The sequence below is a fragment of the Acanthisitta chloris genome, unplaced genomic scaffold, assembly GCF_000695815.1.
Source record: "Acanthisitta chloris isolate BGI_N310 unplaced genomic scaffold, ASM69581v1 scaffold8950, whole genome shotgun sequence".
Classification (NCBI taxonomy): Eukaryota; Metazoa; Chordata; class Aves; order Passeriformes; family Acanthisittidae; genus Acanthisitta; species Acanthisitta chloris.
The window spans coordinates 1-26640 of NW_008652342.1; the positions used below are offsets into that span (position 1 = coordinate 1).

Below are 26640 nucleotides of genomic sequence, written 5' to 3' on the forward strand. Positions count from 1 at the left end.
GGGGAATTGCAGCATTCCCAGACTTGGAATTTAGCAACAACCTCTTAAGCCTTTTACCTGTCATGACAAAATATGGAAAAAATAATTCAATATCCTCATAGATAGTAAAAAAGCAGAAATGCATTTTCTCCTTGGAAAAAATAATGAACCTAGTCAGGGGGTTGTGCACTTGTCTGATCAAAATGCATGTCAGTTTAGACAAGAAGAAAAGCCTTTAGTTGAAAATACAAACAGAAGTTTTATAGTGACAAATATTTTGTAGCTACATGTACAGGCAATAGTGAAAATATTTTAAATAGAACTTCTAGGAATACAAACGCAAGTACAATTTGGTTTTCTTTTATTTAAGGCATTTTATTCACTTCTAATAAATCTAATAAAATATGCATTGTTTTAATGAGTGACAGAACATTCACATGACAGGTGAAAAACTTTGAGCATTCAAACTATGTTCACTGAGAAACAGGATATGAAATAAAGTAATTGTTAAATATGTGCACTGATTTTGCAATAAAATTCTATGGAGACTAGTAAAGGAATAGGAATCCATTTGCGGAATCCATTTCCTTCATACATAAAATTACTTTAAACTTTAAAAATCCCAAATATTTGTGTAATTTAACAAAGTAAAAATTAAAGCACTTAATAGGATATCCTGTATATATGCCCATGGCAACAGAAAACAGTGTTGTTTCAAACGAAATCCCCCATTTAGAGATATCAATCTGTAAGAATTACATTGCTAATGCACAAGCATGACCTCCTCCTGATCTCTTCATTCGAAGTGCAAACGCAAAAGGAATAATTTCAAAAATATGCAAAAGAAAAAAATACTCCCAAGTTTACTTGTTCTGAATTGCAAGAGGCAGAAAACAATAACCTTTAAACATGGATGACCTACAGATATCTCTGAACTGAAGTCTGATGACTTATAAGGATGCTATAAATTCAGAGCTTTGTTCAATGTATTTCCTAAAGGTAAAAATGAACAAGCAAATAAATGAATCCCAAATTAATGCTGAATAATGTATACTTTTGTTCTATTCTTGGGGCTTTTTTTCCTAACAAAACAATGACATTTCCTAGGTCATGGCATTGAAATACTCCATATTTGCACAATCCAACTAATTATATTCAAAAGGAGAATAGTACATGCAGATCTGAAGAGACATGCCCGTCTACAAAACAAAAAAAAGCAACCCAAGAAACAGTAGTCAAGTTGCTTAGCATAGAGAAACATTAATTCTTGCACATACACACTCAAAATCATACACCACTTGTCTCAGGATTCTGTGTTTTAGATATAATGGCTATTGGTAGGGAACATTTATCAGAGGAAAACTTTTAGGATGAGTGTTTAATCAAAGACTCCATGGCAAACACTGAGAAAGAGATAAGAAGCTCATTAGTGGGTAATCACCTTTAGCAACCTTCTGCAGAATTCTGTGTTGGATAATCGCATTAGGCAAAATTAGGAGAGATTCATTAGAATGCAATCATAAAGGTCTCTGTATCAAATGTAAAGTTAGATGTTTATGATTTCAAACATAGACTCATAGAGGAACTATTGAAAATAATGTGTTTAAGGTTTTTTATTGAACATAGACCAAAAATACCTTAACAGCAATTTAGTGCATTAAGTCTTTAAGCCATGCTGTTAAGACTTAAATCAAGAATCTGTCACATTCTTAGGTTGTTTCAGTAATTCAATACCCACCAGTATTATGTACCTTGGGTTATTTTTATTCTTTATTCATCAAGCTTTTACCCCTTAAACTCTTCACTGCTATTGATTAGAGAACTGTCATCTCCAAAAAATGTTTTCTTTCTGCATGAGTTTCTGCAGTAAATCAAGTCATTTCTTCATCCTCTTTCATATACACTGAAAAGTTTAAGTTCCTTCAGTTTCTAGGCAAAATGACAATTTTGAAACCTATCAGAACTTGCTTTCTGAATTCTTTTTCTAAATCCTTTCCAATTTATTAATGCTATTTTGCCTTCAAGAGTGACACTGTTCAAACTATGACATCTCTAATCATGAGTAAAAAGAACTATGTTTTTTCATATTCTTATGTAATCATCTTCTGCTTACACATTAGTTATATTTAACCACAGGGCTACTTTGGGAGTTTATCATTCCAGTTCAAATCTACACTGTGTATTTCAATACCTTGGAACAAAACCAAAATATATCCAAAGTTCTATTGAAAAATGTTGTATCAAAAGAAAGCCTGTGTAGCACTGTGACTGTGATGACTGACTGGCAAGGGGAAGAATCAGATTCAAATTTCTCATACTCCTCATTTAAGAATACAACTTTTTTATGCAAATTCATTTCAAAATTGGCAGATCAAGAATTTGAACAATGGTCTGCAGTGAAGACCATTAGACTTCTACTTTGTTACAAATGTAGACTTTTTGCAAGTTAACATGTTCTCATCAAATATTTTGTATTATCATTTCCAGAAAAAAAAATTTGAATTTATGCCTTGATTGGGTATCTCCTTCATTATTAGCTAGCATTTTTTTCTGGGAAGTAGGAGGGGAAGATTCCAAAGTTATAAATAATTTTACTGGAAAATAGCGGTATTAAAAATAACTTTGCAGTTTCTTCAAAATCATGGATAAACATATCAAATAGCTCTAAGCAAGAATAGAAAATGGTAGAAGGGTATTTCCAATTATGCACTTTTCCCACATATAACTACTTTTCTTTTTGTGGTACTGGTTAACCATGTTTTAATCAAACTGAATATTTTAATTTTAAATTTATGACAATGCGAATTTCAGTTAGAATGTTTCTATAGCCTTTACAGGAGTGCATCTATGTTTTTAGACAAATACAAATGTTACATTCTGTAAAATTAACCTGCCAATATAGAAACTGATCTCAAGCTTGCCTGACATAAAAGTTTCATCAAAATACTATCTTTGTTGTATTTGGTTCTGTATAGTAGCAATAATATCTCCATTTATCAGCATAGCTCCTTCGATTACTCTGCAAACATTATTTCTCTCTAATATCTCTAACAGTCTCAGAAGATAAGATGTATCCATAAAACGGAATTCCCTACTACTCCTATATTTCTAATATGAGCAAGGGAAAAGGGTTTGACCTATAATAATTTGTTAGAACACAAAGGATACCCTATATAGAAATCTTAAGTTATCAAGCCTGACTGACAATGAGGCAAGACCCTGTAGTTCAGTTGTTTTGGCAGTTTCAAGTTTCAATTTGCTCAACATTCAAGCTACTACTAGACCAAAAGCCAGTCCTTAGGAAGCACTAATAGATCCCAAATCTGCATTCCCATAGTTGTAAATATGTTGTATGCAGACATATATTCTACTTATATATTCTACTCCTAGGTTTCTAGTTCTTATTTACATTACATTTTTAAATAAATGTGAAATATAATTTTAAAAGAATATTGACCTAAAAATTAGTAGGTATATATATGCTGAGATATATCATATATGTGAACAAGAGATCAAAATATTCAAAAAGAACATTACTGTAGCATTTCTCTTACCTCTACAGATAGGAACAGGGAAGTCCCATGATGCTGTAGTCACAGAGTTAGCTATGCAAGTAAGCTGGGGGTGTCCATCCAAAATATATCCAGTTACACAGCTGTATCGGATTTTGTCACCAACGTCAAATCTTGTACCATACAAGATACCCTTTGGTGGAACTCCTGGATTGCCACAGGAACTACTCTGTAATTCTGGAGAAGACATACATTTATCACTTACAATGTGGGTTTTTTTTAAATCAATACTTCATTTTGCTCAAGAATATAGAACACATAAATTATGAGAAGTTCAGACAGACAGTGTGCTTTTGTGGATATTATACAATTCTTAACAGTGAAAATCCATTACTGACTCAGTCTATTAAATATCTGCTTATATACCCAGGTATTCAAAGGTAGATGAAAATGAGCATGAGGTTTTCCTTAAGCTCCAGCTATAGATATAGTCTTCTTTTCTTGCTAAATTGCCAGCAAAGAAGTCATTACATAGGAACAAGAAACAAAGGAACTTGATGTTTTTCTGACTTTCAAGTTATACAAATGCAAAACAATAAACAAAACTGTAATACAGACATGAAAGAACATCAGATTCAAATTGAACAACATTCAGAAGTAAAAATAAAAGTCATCAAGACAAGAAAATTTTAACAAGCACAAGCCTGAGCATGATCAGGAAGCTGTTGAATGATTTAGTAGAATTTAGATAAGGAAAACGTGCTGAGACACTGTAGGTAACATTTCTGAGCAAAGGATTAGTTAATTTAATTGTGTGAAAAACTATAGATCTGGTTACTTCTACTCTAATGCAGAGCTCTAAACCATTGAGAATCCAAAATGGTTGATGGATACTGTTATTCTGATTGAGTGTATTAATTAGAGTTCAGTTTTACTAGTTAGTACTCACACTCCAACTGTGTATCCTTTTGACTGGTGTTTCAGCATCACAAATGGCTTTATTACAACATTGTCCATCATTTACTTCTGAAGTCTTTAGTTAAAGGATATTAAAAGATCTCTTCAAAGCTTGTACTAAGTATCCTTACCAGCCTAATGCTAATAGGGAAGTGGCAAATCAGGTAAACATGTATTTGGATTAATAGCAGATTTCCCTAATCTACAAAGTAAGGAAAACGATGGAAGAATAGAAGGGTATATATGCCGTCTTAATTTCTTTTCTTGAGTTCCATGTGACTAAATTATTCTTCCGCATCTCTGATGTGCTCATGGGTGTGCACACACAGGCACACACACATATATGTGTTAATATATTTAAATCTCAAAACTGTTATAGTAGGTTTCAATTAAAGAAAAAATGTATAAATGCTTATCAAACCAAGCAGTATGGATCATGAGATTCATTACATTCTCAAACTTCCATGCCAAGGACTACCAAAAACTAGGATATATTATTATATTTCTGATACCAGCGATGAAACAGAACTATGTAACAGTTATTAAAAGGCAGAATCCACTACTGTCATAAATATATGCTCTATAACTTCATACATATATATAATATATAAAATATATGCTAGCAATGTGTTCATCTGCAAGACTTGATGTACCAATCATGTTTTGATGTGAATATATTAAATATGCATATTAGTTGCTGATGTTGCTGCTATTTCTTGCTCTCTCTTACATAATAGTCTGTGGTTCTGGATTTGACTTTCATTGCCTTGCACAATGACACAGCACAGAAGTAAGAAGGTAGTCCATCTCATCTTGATCACTTCAAAGTCCACCTAAAGAGCAGATATTCTTACCACTGCTTTATCAAAATGTTCTGTGCTGAAACAACACTGCCCTGTCCCCAAATCTGTTTGCAAGCTTTACAAAGAAGCAATGTTGCAGCTACTCCTGCATATCTGTGCAAACGGATTTCTCTTAAATCCTCTAAAGGTTTTCGGGGCCATTGAATTTATTATTTACCATCATAGCATGTCAAAATGGAGGTAAGAATATCATCCTGTGGATTTTGGTTATCATATGAATCATATATTAACTTGAGAACTCTGCTGTACACAGTGTTTTCATTTTCCACTTCCCCATGAAGATGAAGTCTTTCAGACGCCTCTATCTCTGAGGGCTTTGTAAAAAGGTCACAAAAGATTCCCTTTCCTTTGGAATAAAAAAAATATAAAGATTAGTGATGCCTTTAACTGTCACTGCCTAAAATTGCTTCCTTTACTGTTACTGCTGTCTCACCAAGAATTACCCACAGAAGGTAGTTTATTCTTATGACATTATATTGTATTTTAAAGTACTAATTAAAAATTACCCTCCTTCTAAAATAAAACTAATTTTCCAGTTGCAATACTCTATGACTCATCTAAAAAGAATACTTGGCATTTTTCATTAACTTTTTAACATTATGAACGTGACTAGGGAGCATGTTACTACTTCTACCCCCTTCAAGCCATTTTGTTCCTGGTTCTAGATAATAATGTAGAAAATAAAGGGTACCATTTTAAATATGTATTAGTTTATTCTGTGAGTATTTTCAGTTTGAATATATACAAGTGCATTACTGGGGGGATGGGAGGTAATTCACCAAGTAACTGCATGTGTCTTCTTTGATAGGTAGTATCTATTTTCAAACTGAATGTGACACTGTACTACCAACTCCCTGCCATTTAAAGCTACGGGTTGTTACTCTGAGATTGTCATCTGTCAGCGAACACAGGAATTGCCAAACTAGACTGTAATTTTTATTCAGCTCTGCACAGATTCTTGACTTCAGTGGCATTTTGATAATCACTAGTGATATGAAGGGTGGAAAAGTATTTCCTTTTAAATTTGCCACATTGTAATATGATTGAACTTCTCCCTGTTCGTGTACTCTGAAAATAAGCATAATTGAATTTTTTACACCATCCTACTTTTTGTGTTTTTATTGTGTATTATTTCTCATCTCCTTTTTAAAGAAACCTGTCCCAATTGTTTCAATCTCTCTTCAAGCAGGAATTTTCTTTGTCCTAGATTTCATTTTGTAAACAAGGTATGTATGAACCTATTTGTCTTCTTTTTTTTACATAATGATAAAACACCAAGATTAAAATATCCTTCAATGCTGTTCAATATGTTACTATTGCATTAATTCTTATTAACGTTGATGGAAATTCTGTTCAAAACCTGTGGCTATAATATGTCTCAGAATTCTGCTCAGTAGTAATGGACACACTCCTTTAAAGAGTCTATTTAGCAAAAATTCAGACACTTATAAATAATAATTAATAAGCTATTCAAATTAAATCACATTAAATATCATTTATGTCCGACAATTCTTTCAAAAACAAGGCTGCTCCTTGTCAGCAATCACTCAAGGGGAAACAAATCATAAGCAGATATGGAAATTTCAAGTTTACTTCCTTTTATTCAGATTTTAGGTTAGGATTTTTTTTCTAATGATATTTATGAAATCAAGAGTAGCACCTGTCCTCCCTAAACTGTTTAAGCAGGAAATTTGTAATTCAATGTTCAAATATCCAGAACAAGTATTTGCAAATGTTCCAGTAGAAAATGCATTTGTCATATCATGGCATTGCGTTGAGTTCAGTGGAAAGTATATGTATTTTCTCTGCTGAAGACTAATGTTTTTCATATGCTAAATATGATCACAGAAATTTAGTAACAAATAAATTTGCCTTTTTGTAAAGGGTTGATCCATGTATTTTCACAGGTTTTGTTCACAGCTATTACAAATCATTGTGATCCCATTTTTCCTGACCTAAAGTGAGAAATACTGTCAATACATACATCTTCATGAGTACTCACTCATTGAAAAACCTATGTAATATTCCAATAGAAGCTAATATTTATTTCACTTAGTACTTTTGAAATTAAATACTCCTGGTATCCCTATGCTCTCAGTTTGGATATCTCCCTGTATTACTGCATGTGCCCAGTCCTAGACTGTTTGTTCACTCGTCTACTATTCTAAACAGTAGTTCTTCTGCCATGTAAACCTCAATATGGTCCAGGGAATACGCCATTCTAGGGACCACTCCAGCTGTCATTTGGGACAGGACCTGGTGTAACTGGAGATACAAGAACATGTCTGTATACAGATATTCCTTGGAAAAGGGACACATATGTACTTTAACAAGGGAGAATGCTTTGGTATTGAAGACTCGTCTGATTTCAGAAGTGCTGCATGTAGTATATGTGTGCCTATAGAGAGGGCTAGACATTCCCAGGGTCCCAAATACTAGGACAGATGCATTTATAACAATATGAAGTAGCCTGAAATTCAGTTGTCCAAAATTCACCTGTATTGAATCTTATAATGGTTTATTTTAGTTGTACATAGTTTCCCAGAGGTTTTGTAAACTCATAAAGTAACTTGGATGCATAGTTTCTATCTCATAATATTTTGTCTTTTTTTCCTCAAAACATATATTTTGCTTGCTTTCTGTTTTGTCCTTCTTCACATTGCTCTGAATGTATGACCAAACATGGTCTAAATTTAAATCTAAAAGGAACTAGAATTAACTGATGAGTATAGAAATAGTTTTCCTGTACACATATTGACATATATGCAAGCATACCTGTTCCACATGAGTTTATATAGTGAAGGAAACCTCAGGTAAAAAATAGAGTAGGCAAGATCAGTGCAGTGAAGGAAAAAAAAAAGAAAAACTTAGTGTATAAGTGTTGGTTTAACTGCACGAATATGTCGGGTTCAGAGAGCAAAGAAAGACACATTGCAAATGAATGCTTTGAAAGATCATCATGCAGTACAGATATATTAAAACAGATATTAAATTTTAAAACTCCCTATCCCAAAATCCAGGTCTTTCTTTTGTAGGAGTTCAACAACAAAAGTGGCTACCCCTTGATTCCAACAAATCTCTCATCTCAAGATACAAGTGCACAATGAACAGTCATTATTCTGAAAGTCACATCTATTTACAGCAGTGATAGAAACAGTTTGTCTAACAACCAAAATTTCTCTTTAGCTCTTATTTTCATTTCTACATTTTATGTGGATCAGTCAGAACAAACTGTCGGATTCCAGTGCCTATCTATAAATACACAAGTAAGAGGAAGTGTGAGAAGATTTGTTGCTTTTTTTTTTCCTAAAGGAAAACAAGGTAAAGCATGTTTGTTTTTTTTCTTTTCCTGTTCTTCATTGCTCTTCCTTGATAAATAGCTTTGTAATAGCAACCTCACTGAGGGTCTCTACTGTTCACTACAGATAATACAGTTAATTACATTGCAATTTCTTACCTGCTTTTAATGAATGCTATAATTTTGCTTTTTTCTTCCTTTTGGAATGATTTTCGTGTCAAAAAAATGACAAGGAACTCGATTATCTTTTAAGACTGTGTCCTGAGGGAACTTTAAATGTAGATTTTCATACTGAGTTTGATTTTGATTCCAAGTACACTGAAACAATGACTGGATTTGTCTTCTTTGTCAGTAACACAAGAATGTTTCTATTTACAACATTAAAGTCATATGTTATTTTTAATAGGAACAAACTTGTTTCAGCATTAAGTAAATTAGAACTGCATTAATCTAATTCTTCTACAAGTAAGGGAACAGACGGAAGAAGAAAAGAAACCTCCAAGATATATGAAGGAAACAATTGATAACTGTAGTACTGTAGTGACATTGATACAGTGAACATAACAAATGCAATACAAGAAATGGTCCAGGATTTGCAATACATTCCCTTCAAATGTAATATACTGTTCAGAGTATCTATTTAAATCAGCTGCAAACTCAGAATAGCACTAGAGAGCTGAAGGACCATGCAAAAAGACAATGGCAGTCACTATACCATAGGACAGCATAATGGAGAAACAAGTAGATGACTATATGCTTCAGCAGATATGGTTAAATCTGACATTTCCCTATTAGACATTTCAAATGTGTAACCTGGAAGGAATGACAAACAGGTAAAGACTAAATAGTTAAGTAAGCTGTACAACTAACAGCACCAGTCATGCTTATTGGCTTTTACAAAATTCCACTTGACTTTGCTTAGAATTTTTCTGCAGTAAATTAGTGTAAAGCTGCTGAGGGCACCAGTTAAACCCTGAGTACAGCTGGAAGGTAAATGTGCAGGGACTGAGAACGAGCACTGGAGAATACATGAAGTTTTGGCATGAGTGTAGAGTTGCAAGAGTCACAGAGGCTGTGCCAGTTACACTGTTCTGAAAGTATTCACCCAAATCAGTATAGTTGGAAGCCTGAGGTACTGTATCTGCCACAAGTGATGGTTGTTCAGCTTCCCAGGTGGGTGAAGCCCAGACAGATGCACCCCTCCTGCCATGCCAAGGCTGTGTAGATATGCCTATGTATGTGTCATAACAGGAGTGTTCTACTTAGACTTTAGTGATTCTGAGCACTCTGTTGACATGGCTGTATTCTGGAGGCAGCTGGCAATAGGCTGTTGTTGACTGAGCAAAGATTATTTCACAGCCCAGGACAATCTAAAATAAAGCATAATCTTAAAACATATACCTTAACTATATTCCTTCTGCAATATGTACTTCTTACTATGCTTTCAGAGATATATAAAAGAATGTCATCCTCAATTTCTGACCCGTTATGGCAACAACTATCTCACAGTATTAATTTTCATTCCACTTTTACCTCAATGCCTCATCTCATTTTACCTTATGCTATGTAATTTATAAATGTTTCATTGCTACTCTGTCTGCCCTTACCTGGAGAATTTACAGTAACCAAAGCTAACTGAATGTAGGGGAAGTCATTTAGCCACTGAAGGATGATGTCATAGCACAAACATGTTGTGTGGTATCATATAGACAGTATCTCCACACAAATTTGACAGACAAAAATAGCTATATACACCCACTAATTGTCACTAATTTTGTGTATTTTTTGTACTAACATATCTAGTTTCCTAATGAAATTAGAAATACATTTTACTAGATGTAACAGAAACATTAGGAAGATGTATAGTTTTTATATTCAAGATGACAGAAATACTGAAAGTAGAAAATAAAACATTTCATGAAAAAGTACTGGGACTTCTAAAGGAGACAGAAATGTAAGAGAGAAATGTCAGAGAGCATTGATAGACATTGCCAATTAGTGACTCGACTCTTAAACTGTTATAATCTGAAAGAATTTTGATTCAAATTATTATAAACTGGAGACTGTCTAATCTTAAAAAGACTGTAACATCTCTTCCAGCCTCCTGTTGTAAAGGTCATCTGAACTGACCAGCATGTAGTCTGAGGATAAATACACATGGCTAATTAATCATGCTTTGTGTCTGACTTATTAACCAAGGTTTCCCTGCTACAGGCTTTCTTCACAAGTTGTGTCTTAACACTGAAGGCAGAGAACTTGTGACTTAACATTCAAGGCAGAGAACTTTTGGTATGCTGAACTTTTCAACTTGATTTAAAAAAAAAGAGTGAAAGCTATTTCTGCTACAGTGTATCACTCAAGGCTTAAAATTGGAATTTCAAGCATAAGATGTAGATATGGGAAGTGTCATGGACATATCATTAGACAGTGGCATAAAAGGGCGCAAAGAAAAAGTTTTCTCATGAAAGGGACTTTGACACAAGAGAACTGGGCACTAGGTGGCACCTGAAACATTCAGAGCGTTGCCAAACATTATATGACTTGGCAGAGTAACAATCATTTCCTTCTATCTCAGAGGTCACATAAAATTTTCAAATTTTTGTATATGGTACATATGCTTGATATATATAAAAATTATGTTTAGAATTACTATTAGGAGACACTGTAGTGCCCTGTTAGAAGTACAAACATTTGATGCCATTGAATCACTTCATTGACTACCTGCTTCTTTTACTCAAAGGACATGCTGTCTCTTACAGTGAAATTTCATTCTGGCTTCCACCATTACTGCTGTCACAGCTTGTAACCACATTGTTCACAGAAGACATGCTAACAAAGTTAGAGTTATTTTCCTGTAATTATTTTCTAAATGTTTCTGGTTTAGTCATTTTGAGAATAGAAAGATGGGCCATAATTCTGTAATTTAGTTTTCATTTAGGAAGTTTTATGATATAGAATTTTCCTACGGTTTAGAATTTTCCTTTAGAAGTTTGAATCATTATTGTCTCCAAAATCATTATTGCAGTTGTTTTTCCAGTCCAGCATTTCCTGATTGAATTAATGCCCTTACTATATTTGATGGCAAAGGGTCATCATCAGCCTTCTGTCATGAGAACATTCTGAGGTCTCCTTTATAGTCTGTAGTGCATCTCAAGTGGTAGGTTGAGATAGGTAGGTAGAATACATGGTGGCTGGACAGGGCCTTTGTTTAGTCAATACTTCTAGTATTTTATCTCTTAATTTACTTTTCTAAATGTTATCTTTTCAATAAAGCATCTTCTTTAGAAAATACAAACCCTTTATCCTTTTATATATCTCAAAACATCAGGTGAAACTTAAAATCCTTACTCCAAGCTTCCATTTAAAGTATTTTTGTGAGTTATTCATGGTGCACTAGCAAATCTTTCAGACTATGTATGGCTATGATAGTGTTTATTCAGACAGACTTGATTTATTACTTTATGTCTGTCATTAATATGTATTCATACTCAAGAGTGTAAACTTGTAGTAATGCAGAGAAACTGTGAAGTAAAAATATTTCATTCTAAAATACATCTTACTGTGAATCAAAAATATTTTTATCAAGATATTGAAATAAATCTCCTCTCTACATCTGCATTTAAGTGTAATCCCTTTTTTTACACTAAACTGTGCTCGAAGATCCTGCACTCAGAATACAGCTGAAAACACTGATGATACATCAAGCAAGAGAAAGTTTATGATTAAAAGTATACAACTGATAGCAGCAGACCTCTTTTATTTTGCTTATTTTCCCCCATGTTTATGACATGACTCAGAAATACATAAAAATGCAGACTTGGCAAAATAAAATATTATTCTTGGAGTAATGTTTCTAAGCACAATCATACATTCAAGGTCTGAAGCAGATGGGCTACCTAATAAACCCTTTTTGCTAGAAACTGTCTCTCTGGTTGATGTTCATCTCAGGTATAATATGAATTTTTCATTAAAAATGTCCAGATGTGAGAACGTTTAAAAATACTAGGTCAAGGATATATGCATGATTCTGCTTTTAAGGGTACTTACTCTGATAATTTCACAGTGCTGAAATGCATTATGGCCTATTGACTCCACTTCATAAGGTGAAATAATAGAACATTACTGATCTTGTCCAAATTAGTTATATGATGATTCATTAACCAGGAAAGACAGTATAATCAAAGTAATGGATAGCAATGTGAATAAACAAACATCTGCCACAGGCCATTCATACAGACCAAGCACAAAACCTTTGAATAACTTATATTCCATAAAAATCTTGGTCTATAAATCAGAGCTGAGCTGTATACCCACAATACTGTACTTCCCCATGGGAGAAAAAGTACATTCTACTGCAAATACAAAAAATTCAAGTTTGCTTTCCCCACCTACACCAACTTTTCACTTTTAGTAGCAATTTCCATATGTACTTCACTTGAGAAGCAGATATCTGTAATTGTTATTTTATTTCAGTATTATTTTATCATTTTCCTATTGCAGGAATTAGCATAGAATGGTTTGGTTGGAACAGACCTCAAAGATCATCTAGTTCCACCCTCCCTGCCATGGGCAGGGACACCTCCCACTAGATCAGGTCCCTCAAAGCCCCATCCAACCAGGTCTTGAACACTGTCAGGGATGGGGCATCCACAAATTCTCTGGGCAACCTCTTGCAGTACCCCATCAGCCTCACAATAAAGAATTTTTCCTTATGTTGGTATTCAGCATTCTATTATCACCTTTGTTGCAGGAACTTGTGCAGTTCTTAGGTCTCTTGAGTCTCATACATTCTGCACTTTGCTTTATGCTGGAGGCAAGTTCCCTGGCACATTTGGAAAAAGATTTTCAGAATTCTGAAGCATGGAAGAATGAAAGTAGTGTCTGATGAAACACATGATTTTGTTATGCTAAAGAAAGCAAGAGCTTTCAAGTTGATTTATGTACCAACATTCTACTGTAAGCCAGTATCACTTGGCATAGGGTCACTGTTTTATATAAGCTATTCTTTGTGGAGCTTGAGGAAAAGTGGTTAAGTACAATTTTATTTCTTTTCAATAGTGAGAAAGTAAATAGCATAGCATTGTGCATGATTCGGTGCACTACTGACTCTAGACTATTATGGGTATCACTTTTCTTTTTGTCACCCAGAAGTTTTAATATCAGAAAGTGCTATTTGTAATTTCCACACTGAGTCTTGCAGGAGCAGAGCTCAAACAAGTTCTTTTGTTATTTCTGCTTTAAAATAACTGTTTTGAGGCATAAGTAGTAAAAGGCATTTTATCTTATTTTATAGACATAATGATTGAGAGCATCTGCTGAGTAATTCAAGTGACATAGACATATTGACTTTCTTTTTTCAAAATCTCCTTTTTTAACTAATGTAAGCTTGAACTAATACGGTCAGCCTTCATGTTGACAGCCAGAATAACAGCTGTTTTTATCTCCCATCCCTTCAGGTTACCTGCTGTGGGTCATTCTTCTCATGACTAATTTGTTATTGAAATAAGTAGAAATAGTAATAAATTTGAGGGGAGAGGAAGGTTTATCATGAAAATATCTCAAGATTTGAATTAACTTCTCATTAAACATCTGTGTAGGCCACTTTCTCTGGCTATCTCTACGTGACAGGTTAATACTGAAACAGCTGTGACAGTCATGTCTCTGAACTTACTGGTATTTCTATATTGAGAAATTACTTGAACAGCACCCTGTCAGTTTCTGCTTTTAAATACTTTCTATATTCTCTGCTTTTATTGAGAAAAAGAAAAATGTTCTAGGAAAAGCCTGCTGCAGTCCCGCACAAATCACTGTTTGACAGAGCTTATGAAGTGTTCGTTGTGGTGCTAACTCACTGAAAGATCATATATCTTACAGAGATCTTTGCAAAACTTCTTTAAAGAGTGACAGATTGGTATGTTAGAAGAACTAAACAGCGTCAAAGAAATATATGTTCTACAAGTAGGCTGTTAACACAGTGTGAAATGGTAGGGAATACGCAGAAATCTATCCCCTGCTCTATATCTGACATGTTCAATCATGATACAGAATTCTGCTTTAATGTATAAGGAGAAAAAAAAGACAGACAAAATATCCTGTTTTCAGGTTAGTTTTCTATTTTTTTTAGGCAAACACTAATGAACTGATGAACATTTCAGGTTTTTCCTCCTTTTTCCCTTGCAAAATAAAAGGGAAGAAAAATGAGGAGAAAAATTAATTTTCTACTTTGTTTCTCAACAAGTTTAGAAAGCTGTGTTTTCACTCAGGAAAAAACTCTATTTTCACTAGACACATTTGTAACAATTGAAGCACTTTTGCAATTAATGTTGACTTGGTTATCAGATGTTTCTGTATTAATGTAAATAGAAGGCTATAAGGAAAATAAAAAAGATGGAGTCATGAGCAAGGAAACTTATGGTTGTCCAGATTTCTTACTTTGGGTCTCAGCACCCTGAATGCTCAACCCAATATTCTGTTGTGACAAGTTTGGCCATGAACTTTCTGGATGTTAGTGATGGCTTAGGATAGCATCTGGAAATCCTGAAAAACTTTTATTCTTTAGCAATTATACTTAGCCAAATATCTGGTAACAGACACAGGACACTATGTAGAACCTAACTACAGTTTTAATTTTTGTAGAATCCACCTTATTTCAAGAAAAATCAAACAAGTCTTCATTATGACATTTTTTTTTCCTCGACATATATGTTACAATAATAAAATTGAGTTCTTAATTCTTATTGCAAAAGATTAGTGTGTTTATATAAGCTGAAACTTTTGACTATACTTTTGTGGCTCTTTTTTCTTGAGCAGTGTATTCTATTTTAAATCTCTCAGTTATTTAAATCATGTAATGCTCTGTCTTCTCTTATATCAGCAACTTTTGCACAAGGATACTGGGATGTTCTGGGACATTAAAAAAATGTATAATCTCTTAACTGCAATAAGTATGTGTATTTTTGCTTTCTTATGTTATTTTTAAAAGAGTTTAAGTATAAAGTCTACAGTTATGGTAGTTGACTACTGTAAAAAAGGTAACAAAACCTAAATTAATTAGATCTACAAACTGGAGATAAATTGTAGACTGGCATGTCAAATTTGTATTGTGATCCCTCATTCACAGTTTTAAAAAGCACTTTTTAATACAGTTGAGAAAGCTTCAGTGCTAAATATTGTATTTTAGTTCTGTAACATATCAAAAATTAGATTGAGAGCAGAGAACAAAAATCATCTTTTTATATTTTTTAATTTGCTTTGTGGAATAAGAGGTATATGGAAACAAATAATGATTTAATAAAAACAGAAGTTACAGTTCTCCTTATCAGTTGTTTCATGGCATTGGTACATGCTGATATAAGTAACACCTTCTCCTCCAAAATTACAATTTATGGGTTACTTAGTTATTAAGACCTTTAAGTTATTTACTTGTGTTTGAACAAGAGCTTAGCTAAGTGAGTAGATGTCAACCTCCAGATGCATAAGGACTTACTGTTCCTGATGATGAAGATTATTATGACTGAATAAAGAAATAAAACTCATTGTCTATATTTCTATGCATGTGCTTACTGGGATTCTATTTAGATACCTACTATAACATTAAGAGAAAATATGTCACACATTGTTTCTGGAAATAGGTCAAATGCACTTTTGGTTATGGTACACCAAACTTGTATAATCATTTGCCTTGGAAAAGTATATTCATTTCTCTGCACTGCTTTCTACTTCAGTCTTTACTGAGATCAGTCTGGTCATGGTGGTAAAAATGGAAAACAATCCCCAGAACACCTCGAGAGTTTGACTGCATCATCAACTATTCTGCTTGCTCTTCAAAAGTCAGTGCTGTTTTCAGCACTGCAGTTCTCTGGCTCACAGCCAAAACTCAAATTCCAAGTGTCAGCAGTGCCCAGAAATGCCAGTTATTGTTTATAACTACAAATATTTTCAATTTGTACATGTCAGAGTATCAAATGACACTGGAGTGGCCTCTTTTACCTCAGCAATGGATTAAAGGACAATTTTTTTACAAGAGGTTAGAAATGAATGTCAAGGCAACCATGAATACATATCAATCCACATATTGAATTTTAGAAATCAAACTACATCACCTCAACTCCTCGTAAAATCCTGTCCTACATAACCCCTCATTTTTGATTGATAATGGATCCATTCTAAAAATTTTAGTCCTGGCTAATCCTGGATTTGTTTGAAAGAACATTTCATAGTCTTTGCTTGACAACATAATGAATATATTTTTCATACATAAATTCATTAAATCATGGGATCCTGACTGCTTCCAGTTTAAGAAATAATGTTTTAATTTAAACATCTCCCTATCCTTAAGAACCAGAATATGATACATAGCATGTGGAGTAGGTACAAGACATGCATCACAACATAAGCTTTCTTTTTGAACATTAACCAGCTAGCAATTTTTCCGACAAGCTATCACCTATAAAAAGAACAATACAAAAAACAAATCTAATTCATGAAGCAAATCCGTATGTCCATATGTTCATATCAGCTCTTTCTGATATTATTCTTTTAGTTATCTATTTTCTGCTGTGAAAAACCACACTAGCTTCAGGTCATTTTAGATATCAAATTATCTGAGTCAACAGTTTCTAAGATATACAGGAGAGGACGGTGACACAATTACGGGAATGTCTAGAGGGCTCACAGAGTGGATTTTCTCTAAAAGGCTTTTCATATTTTAATTTCTCAAGGATGATGCTGCCTATTTAGTGGCTGGTTAAGATCTGTAGTGATAATCATATTGTGAGTAGATGACAGATATTACCCACTTGCCTTTGAAACTGTGCTATCCAGTCTAATGATTTTATAGACAGAAACCAGCATTAATGGAGAAAAAGTAAAATTTTCAAGTAGAATAGAATTATGAAAGCAGAAATAATTTCTAAGTTACATGAAACATGCAGAAGTTGTGATTGACAGGGAAAAAAAATTTTTTTAAATTCCGTCAAAAGAAAGTTATTACTCCTTTCCTCCTCATTGTACTAATCATCTTCCAGTTTCTGTAAGACACAAGAATGAGTATCTGCAACTGCATCCTCCTTTACTCCAGAAGGAAATGTGTTTTCCACTTGGTGTCAGCAGCAGAATCCTTGGAACCAGAGGAGTGACAGGCCCCTCATCACACTTCCAGTGTTTGGTCTAACTCATCTTGGGGAAGCAGTGAGAAGCCTTTATCATTAAAGTATAAAAGTTTTCTTCGAATGGTTTGAAAAGGTACAGTCCTTTCTGGTAACTGGCCTTTTCATAACCACAGTCTCTGAGAGGTTAAAGTGTTTCACTGTTGCCTAGACAGTCTCACTAAGCTTGAGCACTCTACAGCTTTTATGTATGACAGTTATAATTAGACAAAGTAATAAACAAAAGGCACAAAATTTACCTTGTCAAATTTTCAAGCTCAACTCTAAAAGTATATAAAAATTGTAAAACATTATAACGTTTCTAGATAAGAAAATAAACTTCCACACAGAAATTAAAATTTGGAAAATGGGAAAAGTTCACTTTAAATGCAAAGTTTAACATTATAAACAACAGAAAATATGAGACACTTGTATTAAATACATCTAAATAATGTTAAGTAATCCACTCTGCAATATTTCAAAGGAAAGCTATTCCTCAAGCTAAATTTTAAATATAGATACACAAATAACCTGAACATTTTTTTTATTCTTTTTTAAATCACCTGCAAAGGTAGTTCTGATGAAATTTTCCATGAAGTTATGATGAAAACATGGCACACCATGGCAAGTAAATTCAATTAGTGATTTAAATATATCATGTGCATGAAATTAAAATCAAACTATTTTCAGATGATTTTAATTTGAAGAATGATTATCTGGTGAAATTAATTAGATTTTAGTATGTTAAAAGTGCTTTGGTATTTGTATTGATAATTACATCACCCTGGAATTCAGAGTTACTTTTCACTCAATTCAGAGTTTCCTTGGGGTTTAATCTATCTCTGTATTTTGGCTTTCAATGGTCTTGTTCTCAAAACCTACTGCTTTGTCATTCTGAAAATATCATTCAATTACTCCTTTGAAAACACATTGTATTGTATGGGGCACTACTTATATACTGTTTAGGATAAAGTAATTAACTAATGACTTTTTGTGAAGCTGAACTAGCCCATTTTTTCCAGATTTGTCTGTTTCCAAAATGTTGTAACTCAGTGTAATATCTCGAAAACACTCCTAAAACACAGTATTTAAAATGAAGTACATTACCAGGGCATTATATCTTGGGTTAGGAAATTAGTATCTTTCATTTCAAAATAGGTTAGCAGAATGAATCACTAATACTGTAATTGGCCAGGATATTGGATTTAATGTCGGTATTAGCATGAAGGCATCATGACATTTTTTAAGATTGCCTAGGAATCTGTTTTCCACTTCTGTTTTTCTGATTATAACAATAATTTAGCAACCCCATAATTTAGTGCTAACTCTAAGGAAAGATTACAGCTAAGGAAAACTATTGCAAATGGGTCTTCAATGAGCAATCTTAGGGAATACAGAGATTTTGCATATAAATTGAGACATACAAAAGGCTTGATGTTAGCTCTATCATTATCATCAGGCCACATTATTCATTGCAACTTGCTATCCATCCTGCTACCACAGACATGAAGGCTTCTACAGGCAACAGCAAGAGATTTTGAGGGCACAGAGAATTATTTTCCTTTTTTTAATATAGGGACCATTTCTACTATGAAATGCACATACTTCCATGTTCCAAGCATGTTTAATAAATAGGATGGAAAATAGAATCAGAGCAGAAGAGGAGCCTGGTGCAGGAGCAGTATAACTGAATCTCTGCAGTATGTTACTATGCCTGTCTTTCTATATTCTTTCTTTGATGTTAATTAGTGTTAGTCCTTGTTTTTAATTAGCAGTTCTACTAGACAGAAAGTCCCTAAAGTACTCTCAGAAGCAGGAAAGTAGCTGTCAGGGTCTAGAATCTCTAAATGAAGAACGGAGTGAAGGGAGTGACAATGTCCTCTTTCATGCAAGAAGCAGAGGAAGGATAAGTTGTCTCCATTTGTTGGCACTTTGTGATGTTTTCGTGATAAAAAGTAACTTCGGTCATGGGAGAAATAGCGGAGCCATGATGTCCTAATGTGCAAACTTCTCTTTCTTTTCCCTTTAATTTTCTACAGTGCCAGAGATTTGCAATACTAGTGATCATGCAGATCTTTATATATTTCAAGACATTGCAATATGCTTCATAATATTAATGTTATTCATAATGTTAAATAGCAAAGCAAAGATCTCATCATTGCTGCAGTAAATTTGAAAAAATGTAGATGTATTGATTTCAAACTGGGGGAATTGCTCCAGGGCATAAGTTAAATTAATATCAACAGCATCACTGACTCAGAACATTTTGCATTTATATCAATTTCAGATTAAACCAGATTTTGTCTGTTATATTTTATAGACTAAAAGAAGCTAGAAGCTTAATATCATACTCAGCCATTTCTGAGGTTAGTATATAATTTGCCCTCATCCCATTCATTTAGCTCTTTCTGGTTTTTTCTTTGTTCTTTTTATATGTCTGCCAGAACAGTCATCTCTTGAATGACTTGAGAAATCAGTCTAAGGTTAGAAGTGACATGTCACGAACATCCTAAAACTTGAGTTTTTTAAACCTCAGATCAACAGTTAGATGTATTTTAAGATGCCATCTGGTAGCCTTATACATAACAACACAAATTAAAGGGTTTATTTATTAAACAATTATGGTTCTCTTAACACATTATTCATTTACTAGTAGTGGTTATTTGCATGAAATAAAGATCATTAAGTAGCATTCAACTGAGTTGAGACACTACACCAACAATTATTTGTTCTTTCATGCTTAACGGATATCATGTGAAAATTTACAGACAAACCGAAGTTTCCTAATGACTTAGAAACATATTATTTAACTTAAACTATGAATCAGAAAGCCAAACTACAATATGCCTAAAAATCTCTTTTTTTGTTTGTTTGTTTTCCAGTAAAGGTCCCTTTTCCTAAGCTGGACATGTAGCTGCTCCCTTTTTCCAGGATAAACATGGACTCTTAACTGCTTGAGAACTTTTCCCAAATCATGAAACTAATTCTTAAAAGCCTTATCTCTTAAGACAAATGATACTTTTTCTCATCTCCAAGACTGTGTGCCTTGAAACAATTGCTTTTCTTCAATGCTGCCAAACCATGATAAAAGTTACTTTTCCTTTTTCTTGCCATAATTTTGAAATTATTAAGCAGTTATCTTTGAAATGGCTTTGAGAATAAATACGGTGATGATTTAGGAGTCAAAAAGTTGTCAAATCCTGTGTTGTCTTATCTAAATTTTAAACACCCATCTTCAAGTGTAAAATCTACAAAGCTCTGTTCCATGTCTTAGTTCCGCATATACAATGGAAAAGTGAAGTACCAAGGAGAGATAGTTCCTAGATATGGATATTCATCATGGAAAAATACCGATCTAAGTAGGTAATAAAACTATGCTCAACATGTGGGTTTTATACATTTGTCACCTGTGAGGTCGAGGCTACATATATGTTAGTAAAGAAATAGGTCAGCAACCATTCTCTACCCCTGGCAGCCAAGGTGAAAATCCTTATGTCCTAATATGTTTCCCAAACTATGACAACCTCATCCACACATGGAATCCTGCACATCATGCCAGTGAATTGTATCAGGGAGCTAACTGATACAAACACAAAGAAATGCTAGGGAAAAATATTTTTACAATTAAATAGCAGAGATGATCACCTGCAGGGTCTAGACCCATTCTATAGACTAGTTTACTAGTACATATACGACTGCAGTGATTCAGTCAGTGCTGCATAAATACCTTTCCATCTGCTCAATCAGGATCCTTGTTAATTAAAACCATGGAACTATTCTCACAAAGCTCTAGCTGGGATCACTCTTTTATCTTTAATCCTGATGCAGTCACAAGAGGCAGATATAGTGTGGATGGAGGAAAGGCATTCTCTGAGAGAGGGCTCTATGTAGAAGGCTCTGGGAATCACTGTTAATAGCAGCATAAGCAGAAGGCAGACCCCTATATCAAAAAACGGGAAGTTTTTTGAGAAACACTCCATGTGGAGGGAAGATAAACTTGTATTTAATTGTACTGACACTATTTGGATAGGGTATAAAATCTGGGTGGCAGCAAGATTGCTGCTAGGGCTGATGAAACATGCTGGGGTAGGACTTCACCTTCCTAATGTAAATTACTACAGAGACCAGATTCTTGAAGCATACCTCTGTTTCCTCCAACTAAAAAATGAATCTTACAGTGTCCAGGCCACATATACACTGTAGATGCCTAAAGTTAGATGACATGGGATGTTTCTGTTTTAGTGGAAACTAATCAAACTATTTAAGTTTCTACATTAATTTGTTGGCAACTAAAAATATGAGGTTGGGCATTTTCTTTCATAGATTAGGTAAACAACAGTTTCTGACTTAGTATTTGGGGTTTTTCATGTGAATTAAAATATTATTCTTTCCCAAATATTTATTCAACAGATAACCAAATTCCAAATGCTTCCCTGAATTATAATTTTCTAAATATAATATTTTGGTCCTCTATTACTAAAAAATTACAAAAAGACATTACCAAAAATAGACTTGCACCAATCAAAACTGTAAGTCTAAAATTTCTTTTAATCTTATACCCCTTCATATATAAATTCAGAAATTCAAAAACCTAAGAGTATCCAGAATGCTTTCAGAACCACTTTCCTTGGACCAAGAAATAAAATTAACAGGGCTCTTAAACAATAACTTTTCCCAGTACCAGTTTCACAAACAGTAATTAATTTAAAATTAAAAAAACCCTGTTGTGTTTTTTTTTTTCTCCAAGTACCATACTAGACAGTCTTAGAAGTCTCACAAAGTATCAGAGAGGAGAAACAGTAAAAACTGCACTGGATTTGGAGAAAAACATGATGCAGTGGACACTAATACATACCTCATGGGATTTGCTGAAGAAGCTTAAACCACTTAAAATCAACTGTGCTGGTAGCCCAAATTGAGCTTCCCTAGTTTAAATGTTCAAGAACTCTTAGGTGAAATCCGCACTGACAATTTTTATTTCTTTCATTGTGAAAATTTTAGTTCAGTTATACTTCTGGACCTCAACTGTGCCAGCATGACCTGAGTTACAGAGATGACAAGTCACTTGAGGAATATGACTAGCCCCAAAGAACCCTTTAGAAAGGCTGGTAAATATAATCCTTTTATCATAGCCAAAGGTGAACATGCAACAATAGTTCTCTTTAATTAAAGTTGGTTCCCAGCTCACGATTAATAAAACTGATAGTTATACTTCTGGACCTCAACTGTGCCAGCATGACCTGAGTTACAGAGATGACAAGTCACTTGAGGAATATGACTAGCCCCAAAGAACCCTTTAGAAAGGCTGGTAAATATAATCCTTTTATCATAGCCAAAGGTGAACATGCAACAATAGTTCTCTTTAATTAAAGTTGGTTCCCAGCTCACGATTAATAAAACTGATAGTATAAGAAATAACTACTCCTACTTCACAGTCCTGTGCATCAGTCATCATTGTTCTGTGAGATAAAGTGCTTAAATACTGCCTTTGTGTGAGAGCAAAATTAAGTAAAGCAACAAAATACAGCACCAGGAAGCAAAAAACAGACTTTCCAGGGAAACAGATGATTATAATAAATGCAGACATCTATAGAGTAGGTATCTATAAACTGTTCATCTGCATTCCACTTATAATTAGTTGGAAGCAGCATCTCTAAATAATCGTTAATCAGCTTAATGAATGACATCAGTGTTATACCAAGTTGGGTGGCTCATGCTTTATTTCCCTTCACCTACAGTAAAAGAACAGTAATTAGTTGACCTTCGGGCATCAATACTGTAAACAACAGTGATTAAATAGTATTAACCCAACCCGTAAGCAATTCAGTAAGAACAGTCCTTAGCATCATTTACCTTAATTAGAATATAAGAAGTTTTGCCCGTGTTATTTTGTCCTTTATTTTCACATGTAAATCTTTTAATTACACATTAAGTTTTCCTGCATATCATGCAGGTTTTAAATTGCCAAAGGTGAAATCAAAGAACCTCCTCTAGCTACAGATAGTACAACAGATTAGAAATCTTTGACTCACAGTGATTCCATCTATAAGAACAACTACTACAAATACTGCAGATGATTTTCTATTTGATCTGCATTAAATTGAAAGTGGCTGTACTGTGTCCTATATAATAGGATATACAGTCTCTGTCTTCATCAGATACGCTCATTGGAAGTTGATTTTATTACTTTGTCATGTCTAAAAAATCGTTTTGACCTCTATAATTTTTGACAGAGAGGTGAAGGCTGGACATCTAGAAAGAAGAATGTTTAATGGATTTATAAATGCCACAAGACACATACACAAACATGACATGAATAGGGACTTCAGAGGCCAAAATAAATATAGTTTTTTGGGATAACTGCCTTTCAATAAACCTGGAAAAAAACTTTTAGTTTCAGTGCAAGAAGACTGAATTTTTAACATATACATAAATAAGAAATGATTGACACAATAAAAAAGATGACAAAATAATGAAAAATAAGATGACAAAATGGTGAAAAAAATAAAGGTAAAACTAATAATGTGAACATACACAGAAATGTATGAAATGCAAAACAATATTGTAGTATTCTCCCTTTCCATTACATCTTTTAAAAAAAATTTGAAACTGAAGTCAGGACTAAGCAAGATATGTGACCTAGAAGGTTCTCTTTCCTGAAAAGAGCTGAATTACATGAACTACACTAAACTTACTGTATTGGTATGGTTTCTGTGCAGCAGAAGTTATACACAGGTCAAGTGTCAGGATAATTAGGCTATAATCATACCTTCAATTCACCCATACAACTCACAGTAATGGAATAAGGAGCTGTAGAAATGAACCAAGGGCAAGAAGTTACTTTAAGTCCCGTGGGCCACTGAACACTGTGAAGCTGCCAGTTTGCATTAGGGAATGTTTCCTTACTTTTGGTATTCTATATAAGGACTGAAAATTTGAGGTATAAAAGCAAAGTTTATTTTCCATGATACCGACTGCTGAATATCCCGACATACTTTTTCTGTCCAAACAAAAAGTATAGTTTTATCATCCTAACTTGTAGTCAGTCATTCCAAATTAGACAAGATTTTATCTTTGCCCTTCGGTGCACTTTGCAGGAAACTATGCCAGAACCTTCAGGCAGAATTTGATTGGAGTCCAGACACAGCAAAAAAAGAAAAATCTTGCAATCCAGAAGCAGGGCAAACAGAAAATAGAATACAAGCATCATATAAGTTAATTTACTCTTCATTTTGACAACTTTTGTGTCAGATTTATCTGGCGTATTTTTCTACTATAATATCAAATACCACTTGTCCAGCTTGCTTAGGGTTCTGTGCTGGTTTGAGCCGAAGTAGAGTTAACTTTCTGCACAGAGGCTAGTATGAGGCTATGTTTGGGTTTTGTGCAGAATACAGAGTTGATAATGCAGAGATGTTTTTGTTGTTGCTGAGCAGAGTTTACACAGAGTCAAGGCATTGCTGCTTTCCATACTGCCACTCTGGCAAGGACGTTGGGGATGCATGGGAGATTGGGAGGAGACACAGCTGGGACAGGTGACCCAAACTGACCAAAGGGATATTCCATACTATATGACATCATGCTCAGTATATAAGGTGGGAGGAAGAAGGAGGAAGGGGGGACATCTGGAGTGATGGCGTCTGTCTTCCCAAGGAACCGTTACGCGTGATGGGCCCTGCTCTCCTGGAAATGGCTAAACAGCTCCTGTCTTTGGGAAGCAGTGAATTAATTCCTTGTTTTGCTTTGCTTGTGTGTGCATCTTTTGCTTTCTCTATTAAACTGTCTTTATCTCAACCCATGAGTTTTTGTAGCTTTTACCATTCTGATTCGCTCCCCCATCCCGTTGGTGGGGGAGTGAGTGAGAGGCTGTGTGGTTCTTGGCTGCTGGCTGGGGTTAAACCATGACAGGTTCCTAGCACTAATACTGTCCCCGGAAAGTGTACATCATTGTCACTGACCGAGACAGTAGAATTCCTTCCTAAGCACCTTCACAAAGAGCCTATCCCAGCCATGCATATCCTAAATAGACCACTTATCCTGAGAAGGAGATTACTTTGCACACACCCCACATTTACATTTCTGCCTTGCTTCTGTATTAGAAAGCCTTAAATTGGTGAATCTCAATTGCTACCCCAAGCAATCTAAAGCACACTCTGCTAGTGACAACAAAAAAATAAACAAACCAAAACACACAAAAAAAAGCGCATTTACTAGCTCAAAGCCTGAGCTGCTAAATTAACAGAAACAGAGGTTGGGCAAAGAATGAACTGGTAAAAAGTGTGAGTGATTTCATTAACTTTGCACGTCAGTATTGGTATTTTCATTTTTGTACGTATGCCCAAATAAAAGCTGGAGATAAAGTGGTGTCGTGGTTTAACCCCAAGCAGCAGCCAAGAACCACTGCAGCCGCTCACACTCCCTCCTCCCCACCAGCCCCGAGGAATGGGGAGGAGAAAATAAAGTAAAATATGTAGGTTGAGATAAGAACAGTTTAACAATAAAGAGCAGAATCAGCTAAAATGCCAGTAGACAATAAAAAGAAAGTGAAAAGAAAAACTAAAACAACAAAGCAAAATCAATGATGGACAATAGAATCGCTCACCACCCGCGGAGCGGAGCAACCCGAACCTCCCCCCGGATCGGCCCTTCCTGCTCATATACTGGGCACGACGTGCCATGGGGTGGAATATCCCTTTGGCTAGTGCAGGAATATCCCTTTGGCTAGTTGTCCTGGTTTAACCCCAGCAGCAGCCAAGAACCACGCAGCCACTCACTCACTTCCCCACCCACGGGATGGGGGAGTGAATTAGAAGGGTAAAAGCTGCAAAAACTCATGGGTTGAGATAAAGACAGTTTAATAGAGAAAGCAAAAGCTGCACACACAA

At 34.5% G+C, this 26640-nt stretch overlaps 1 long non-coding RNA gene across 1 annotated transcript in view; it reads right to left on the reverse strand.

The window, feature by feature from the left end:
- Positions 1–3533: 3533 nt before the first annotated feature.
- LOC103804431 overlaps positions 3534–26640 on the reverse strand; it is a 70737-nt gene continuing 47630 nt past the window's right edge. The window contains exon 3 of the long non-coding RNA XR_624760.1: positions 3534–3728. This is a non-coding gene — a long non-coding RNA (uncharacterized LOC103804431). The remainder of the gene's footprint in view (positions 3729–26640) is intronic.